The sequence below is a fragment of the Hibiscus syriacus genome, unplaced genomic scaffold (genome assembly GCF_006381635.1).
Source record: "Hibiscus syriacus cultivar Baekdansim isolate YM2019G1 unplaced genomic scaffold, ASM638163v2 tig00111338_pilon, whole genome shotgun sequence".
In the NCBI taxonomy this organism is placed as follows: domain Eukaryota; kingdom Viridiplantae; phylum Streptophyta; class Magnoliopsida; order Malvales; family Malvaceae; genus Hibiscus; species Hibiscus syriacus.
In genome coordinates, this window is record NW_024063064.1 from 533,660 (window position 1) to 541,780 (window position 8,121).

The window sequence follows — 8,121 nt, forward strand, 5'->3', positions numbered from 1 at the left end:
ATATTTATATTATTGTACTTAGACCCCTTTAACATATTTAACACACACATACACTATATATTTCATTTCATACCAACGTATTTTGCTTTTATTTAAAATATTATGTATACATATTACTTGTTTTTTTTATTATCTTTTACTATTTATTATTTATAATTTTTTGGTTGCATTGTATATACACTTAGTGTTAAGTGTATTTTGTTAGATCCGATCGTAAATATCTTTAAGGTAATATTACTTTGCGAGGGGAATCCATGGAAACGCGCCTTAACTGACTAGGAGTGTGTTTTCGAGGGTTGTATGTACTAAATGGTATTTCTTTTTTGCATTCGAATATTTTTAGTGTACTAAATATATGTATTTGTATTTAAAAATAGGGTAACAATCTTTTGTATGGATAACCCATAAAATCCCACCTTAACTAACAAGGAGTGTGGTTCGGGTCAACCATTAGATGTTCGGATCAATTCAGATCGGTTTCAATTCGGTCAACCTTTAAATTTTCAAGTCAACCATTATTTCTCTTTGTCGTCATAACTTTCTGTACTTCTCTTTATAACTTATAATTCTAGAATTTTATTGTCACAACCCAAATTTAGATCTAGAAGTTTTAGTTTTAATCAATCAAATAAATAAATCTTTAAAATCAATAATTTTATGTGAATATATATTGCCACAGTCCAAATTCCGAGCTAGAAGTTTTTTCATCAGATATAGAGATGTTCTTTTAAGTGAGGAAAGATTATATTGAACCATTAAATTATTACTAGAAATGATGGTTAACTAGTAATATAATATAAAATGAGAATAAAACATACATCATTTTACTATTTATCAATGCTAAAAATAGATAATGGTAATAATAAAAATAAATAAATTATTCTTTCACTTAGACTCAATTATCATGATAAAATCATGTCGAAGTTCGATTTATATCGGATATGGGTAAACTAAATTCGGGTTGCTTTTGGGTCGGTTTCGGTTTGGTTCAAGTTATTTCGGGTTTCATATCAATTTTGGGTCATACTATTCAGGTCTATATAGGGTCTCGAATCAGGTAAATCGATTCAGATAATTGAGTATGAGTCAAATTTACTAGGTCTAATCCCATCACACGCACATATATATAATACCTTTAATTTATAAAATCCTATATATATATATATATATATATATATAAGATCATGTTACACAACGTAAAACTCTTTTAGTTTTACACATATTTAAGACCGTTGGATGAGTGAAAATAGATGGTTGAGATTAACAGTAGGAAATGAGAATATATTCATTGGGGGGAAACAATGAGTCAATCTCAATCATCTATTTTTCATTCATCCAACAGTCATAAAGAGTTTTATATTATGTAAGTGGATCCTAACCCATATATATATAATAAACCACCTCAATTTCTTAAGTCGGTATTTGAATGAATTTCTAAATATTCACTCGATATTTAAAAATAAATATGAGGCATTCGCTTGATATAAAATACATTATATATATATATATATATATATATATATATATATATATATATATATATATATCCACTTAAATCTTGATTTGCTATTCAAAGTAATTTTAGGAATATTTATATGGTGTTCAAAACCATTATGAGATATTCAATATATTGTAAAAATATTCAATATCATGTTTAGAAAACCAAGTTTCATAGAAAATCAATTGAATACTTTCAAACATTGAAAAACATTGAAAATCATTTAATATCGATATTGTAAAGACAATCACAGGTACAACGGTTTTGAGAAGTAGGAAAAAAATCAATTTCATGAGCATAACGGATTTGAGAAGAAAAAAGAGAGTTAAGTTCGTCACATTGATTAAAAATGAAAAAGATAAAACCACCAATGATGATCAAATTTGGGATTTTGCCTCAAACTCCTTGTACTTTTAGAATTCATATCAAGAAAGAGATTATTAAAGTAAATATCATAAAAATAGGAAAAAAAATTGTCGATTTAGAGTATGAAACATAATTTGATTAGATTTCTTGCTATGCAAGTTTTCTTTGTAAGTACTATCATAAAAATATATACTAGGATTACAATTATTTGTTAAATTGTTCATGGAGATTACTTTTGTATTTTTCTATTTTTATCATTCATGTAAATTCTCCTTTTTGTCCGTAGTTTTTTCCGAAATGATTTTCCACATAAAATTTTTAATATTTTATTTTATTATGCGGTTATTATTCTTATTGTTATCTTCTAACAAAGAAAAATAAAGAATTATAAATACTAAATTCTTGTAATATATGTCAACACACCTTTTCGTCATACTAGGATTCAAACTCCTAAAAATAGGATATAATTTTGGTAGGATTCAAACTCCTAAAAATATGATAGAGTTCTACTATTATTTAAACTCCTAAAGATAGGATCCACAAGCATTATAAATAGTCATTGTAACTCACAATTGTAACACATTCGGAGAAGGATTTACGAAATACCAAGCAAAAAAGTACAAGCAACTCGTAGCCATTTTTCGAAGCATTTATATTTTGAAAGGTAAAGTTCATACCTTCGCATGTTATTTTTCCTTACCCTTACTGTGTTTTGATTCGAAAGAAAACTGAGAGAAGTGTTTTTGGCCGATGAACGGGGGTGTTTTCGAGATCTATTTTTGTAGATCTAGTCCCCGAGGCTTGTGTTTTTGAAAAACTATTCGGATTTTTATAAACGGGTCGTGTGGATCCGCGTGTTTTGTCATTTTTTTCTTCGATTGGCTTTTAGTTTTGACCCCTAATTCATTTTTTATTTTAATTTAACCTTTATTATTTATATGTATATATATATATATATATATATTAATTATATTTTTTTATTTATTTATTATAATTTTTTTCAATTTTTTTGCGTTATATTATATTATTTTCTATTTATTATTATTATTATTATATATATATATATTATATTTTTTTTTATCTATGTTTACTTATTTACTATATTTTTTACTATATTTTCCTAACGTTATATATATAAATATTACTTCATTTTATTTTATATTTCTATGATTACTATTTTTTAGATAATATATATGTATATTTATTTTTCATTTATTTATTATTATTGTTACTATTTAGTATTTTATTATATTATACATACATTTTTATATATAATTTTTATTTTTTTTTATTTTTTTATACTATTTATTTATTTTCATTATGTTTTTAGTTTCTTTGCTCCTAATTTTTTTTAAAACACTTTACCTTTTTTATTCTTTTTTGTATATTTATATTTTTTCTTAATTTATTTTATTTTATTCAATTTCATTTTTTTATATTTGTTTCATCCAATTATTTTATGTTTATTATTATTGGTTTCATTTATTTCTTTAGTTTACTCTTTAGTTTTGTTACTTTCTTTTTATTATTTATTTTCTTTTCACATCTTATTTTAAAGGGTATTTCCGTAAACTCATTAAGGGTAAGTAATTCGGATCAAATTTTACATTTTAATTTAACTTGCAATTTTCTTAATCAAAGACAACTAGAAATTACGTAGTACCGAAAGGGCGGTTCAAGGGTGTTAATCCTTCCTTGACCGTACCGACTCCCGAACCTGACACATCTTTGGAAAGATTCAAATCAGGTAAGAAATAAGGTATCCGATCAACCCATTTTTTTAAATAAATGATCAGTGGCGACTCCCAATCTACATTTTTCAAGTCGAAACCCAATTCCGGGGCCTAACCGAAAGACGGTTACGACACTTGGCGACTCCGTTGGGGACACAGGTAAGTGAGTCAGGCTAAGGTAATTTCCACTTATCTTTTTAATGAAAAAGGCAAGTTTAAATTTTAAGGTAACATTTCGATCCTTGTTACTTACTTTTGATTATATTTTTGAGTAAATAGTTGTACTGACCATTTTTTTAATGATTTCAGCCCTTAAAGATTTTTCATCCAAAGGCTCTATACCCGAGCTCTGAACCCATTTTACGTGGGAGTGAAAGTGACGCCTTCGTGTGAATTTATTCATCGTATAGGCCTAGCAAGTAACCTTCGGGATTCATATACCTTATGCCTTCGTGTGAATTTATTCTCCGTATGGGCATAAGGGAATGTTTCCTCTTGAGTTTAACTTAGTCCACAGAAGCCTGTGATGAGTTTAGGACTAAGGGTCTGGTAAGCCCAAGGGGGCACCGACAAGGAGAACTCGAGTATCTTTTTTTAGAACCTAAACCCGGAGACTACAAGGAGTTAGGGCCCACCCCAAAACCTCATTTTAAACCCTAGGATGTTGAAATGATTTTCTGCTTTACTTTCTGTTCAAAACATGTGAACTAGAAATTTATGCGGTTAGGACTTGTTCAAAATCAACTTGCGGGATAAAGATCATGTCCGGGTAGGAATAATAAGCATGTGGGGTAGATATCATGTGGGTAGGACTTTTATTTTCATGATTGCTTTGATTATTATCTTTACCTTACTAACTCTTTTCATTTTTTCCTCTCTTTTATTTTATTTCCATCATCTGCATCATTCAAAAGAGGTGTTGATCCACCAAAAAACGTGTTCGTTAACCATAAATAATCTGCATTAATGGACAAAGGTGTTGTAATACAGGAGATTAAAAACCCCGAGGTACGACTATGGTCCGAGAAGACTCAGAAAGAAAAAGGAGACATCTTCAAGGAAGTTATGTGTCAGAGCTTGTTAGCTATGCCTCTTTCAGCCTAAAACATAACAATGTGCAAGAACTTCGAGACATCTGGGACAGTTGGAAGAATGATCGAAAATAGAAGTTCAGTCAGCGGTATGGTGACATTGCACTTTTGCTTCATGTTAAGACCGATGAGCCCTTAATCAGAGCCTTGGTTCAATTCTGGAACCGGGATACAGTTGCTTCACTTTTAACCAAGAGGACACGGTACCTACCATCGAGGAGTATACTACACTATTGCACTGTGAAAGCATTAAACTGGAGCGAGCCTACATCAAACACATTAAGATCAACCTTTAATAATACTGGCTAAGATTGCAGGAGTTGATGAAAAGTGGGTGACTGACCAACTTGAAACAAAGGAACGGGTAAGGAATTCGTGGATCCACATAAAGAACTAATGAATGACCACCCTGATGAATGGAAGACTATAGACATTTTTTGCACTAGGTCTGTATGGCTTGATCATCTTTCCAAAGATTTTGGGATGTATTGACGCAGCCGTGGTGGAACTGTTTGAGCAACTTCTGAAACGAGTCAACCCAACACTAACCATCTTAGTCGAGACCTTTCGGTCTCTCAACCATTGCCGAAGAGCTGACAGAGGTAGATTCATTGGATGTGTTCAGCTCCTTCAAGTCTGGATTCACAGCCACTTCTGGAACACTAATTGGGTTGCCTACTGCCGATTTAGCACTACGTATTCACCTTTGAGAGAGTTCATCACTATGAAATGGCATGAAGGAACTTCAAAAGAGAAGTGGATGAAAGTCGTCACTCATCTATCAAGACCGAGATATTACTTGGAGAGCCCCCTGGTTGTTCCTCAGTGACATTCTTTTCCAATGTAGGGACTCTGACACTATGACCTTACATGAACTTTGGGATGTAGTTGGGTATGCTCCATTGTTAGCACTTAGACATTATAGGGCACGTCCGTTTGTCCCAGCAAATGCGGACTAGCTAAATCAGAGTTTGAGTATCACAGTGAGTTTGAGTATCACAGTGACAACTATAAGAAGATGATCAAGGAAGCAGTCGATTCATGGAAGAAAGTATTCCGGATGGATGTGGTAACTACCAGAAACATGCTTGCTCCGGACTATGTGGAGTGGCGAAGATTGAGGAAAAATGACAATATCCCGGTGCCAGACTGTGAGGACACCTGAACCTGGAAGAACATCTCAGGCCCGTCCTTTCTGAACTTGAGATAACCAAGATAGAGTTTGAAGCTGTGAATAACGAGCTGAAGCATAGGGTAAAGGAGCTTGAAGCTGAGGGCTATCAGTGGAAGCTAGATGTCGACTCTCAGAAAGATCGAGCAGATAAACTTGAAAAAGAACAGAAAAAAGTCTGTTTTGAGCTCGAAGACTTGAAAATGGGTATCAAGATAAAGTCAAGGATAACTCCAAGTTGAAAGTGGCTTCTGAATACTGGAAAGATGGAAGCTCATAGCCTGAAAAGAAAGTTCGAAGGGCCTGATGAGAGAGCTTGAAGGAACAAATGAAGATGCCCAGAGGCGATTAGCAAACAGTCAGCATCAAAATCAATGCTTGAGAATCCAGATGGCTAATCTGGAGAAAGAACATGAGAGAGATGACAAAACAATAGCTGAGTTAGAAGCTATTGTAGATGGGTTCAAGAAGAAAGTGAGCGAGCTTCAGATAGTGCTCTTCGACAGAGGTTTACAGTTTCGTTTCCGTTGGGAGTAAGCACAACAAAGGGTGAAGGCCAGAGACACATTCATCCGAGACTTCATGGATCAAGTACAGAAGGCAGCTCGTCATCTACACGGCCTGGCAAGGGAAGCTGGAATGGTCCGACAAGGCATAAAACCAGTGACAGATGAAGACAAAGACTTGTCAATCTACTAGAAGCTGTTCGGGGTCTAGAGGATTTAGTTCGAATGTACCTTTGATCGTTTTATGTCTCTTACAAGATAAAACATTTTTTTCTAAGTAAAGATTATTTATAATAATGGACACTTTTCTAGATCAATGCCTCGAACATTTCATGCATTCTTGCATTTTGCATTTTTGCCTTTTTGCATCTTCATATACATTTTCAAGCGTTTTCACAAACATGAAATTAAGTCATGAAGGACTCGATGAAGTGGATTTAACCACATGGAAGCAAGATTAATATTAAAGCCTGATCACTGATGGTAGGACAAAGCCGGCCAGGATGATCTAAGAAAAGAATCCCCATATCCTAAGGACTACGATGTTGAAGCTGTTAGGTGTTACCACTTAAGAAGCCCCAAACATTCCTCAGAGAACTATAAGGCGCTGAATCGTAAGATCCAAAACCTGATGGATTCAGGGGCATAAACGGCCGAAGAAGAGGGCATGGCATATACCATTTGCACTTAGAGGATTGTTTTGTTTAAACGTCTAATCTTTCATCGTTTGCTAATCTTTTAAAGGATTGAATTTATGCTACTTTCTAAGGTGGAGCAATTGAACAAATTCTAATCTTTAGTTCTTCGAATATTAAATGAATTAAGGATTCTTTTAATTCTTCAAGAATTATAGATTTTTGACATATGGCAAGGTTAGACTTTTCTTATCCTGTCTCAAACCCCAAATAAATACCTTGATTCTTTACCCAAAATAACTCATGGTCATACCAAAAACCAAATTTTGACATTATCTCCTTTGAAATTCTTAAACATTACCTTTATCTTTTGATACACCCACACCTTTCTTTGAGTCAATAATCACACCACTGTCTTTTTTTAGACTCAAAAACCTTCTTACCATTAAAACCCAAGGCATTGAGTTGTTCATTTTAACATGAGCATTCTTCTAAAAACCAACTTGGGGTATCTCGCGGGGAGCCTGAACATTAAGACATCTGGAAAAAAAAGAAGAAAAATTCATTCAAAATAATTCTATCATACATTAATTACACTGTTTTCATGTGAATAGAATTAATCTTGAAAATCTATCCCCCTATGGATACCTCTTCTGTAAAGATTTACATGTATGAAATTATGAACGACTTTCTTTCTTTATCCCTTCACAACAGGAGAAAAAATATACCCCTTGTGTCCCCTTTTGAGCTGTAGTATTTTCTTTTGATTCACCCTAACCAAGATCACCCTCCACACTGGGGGGGCAAGGTGGAAGAAATATGCTCATATGAGCGAAGACATTGATTCAGATGAGATACCAAAAGGTGAACCAAATGCCAAGTGCGAAGATTCAATCAGAACAAAAAGGGCAAAAACAAAAAAAAAAAAACAAAAAAAAGAACAAAAAACAGAAAGAAAAATGGACAAAAAAGCACATGCATAGTTTCCCTAAAGACAACTGGTACATCAAGCTTCAAACTATGAGATTGATCAAGCACAATCATTCCCGAATCACTGAATCACTTCACTCGAAGATCATAGAGCATCAAGAGAGAGAAACATTTTGAGCAATATTGAAGGC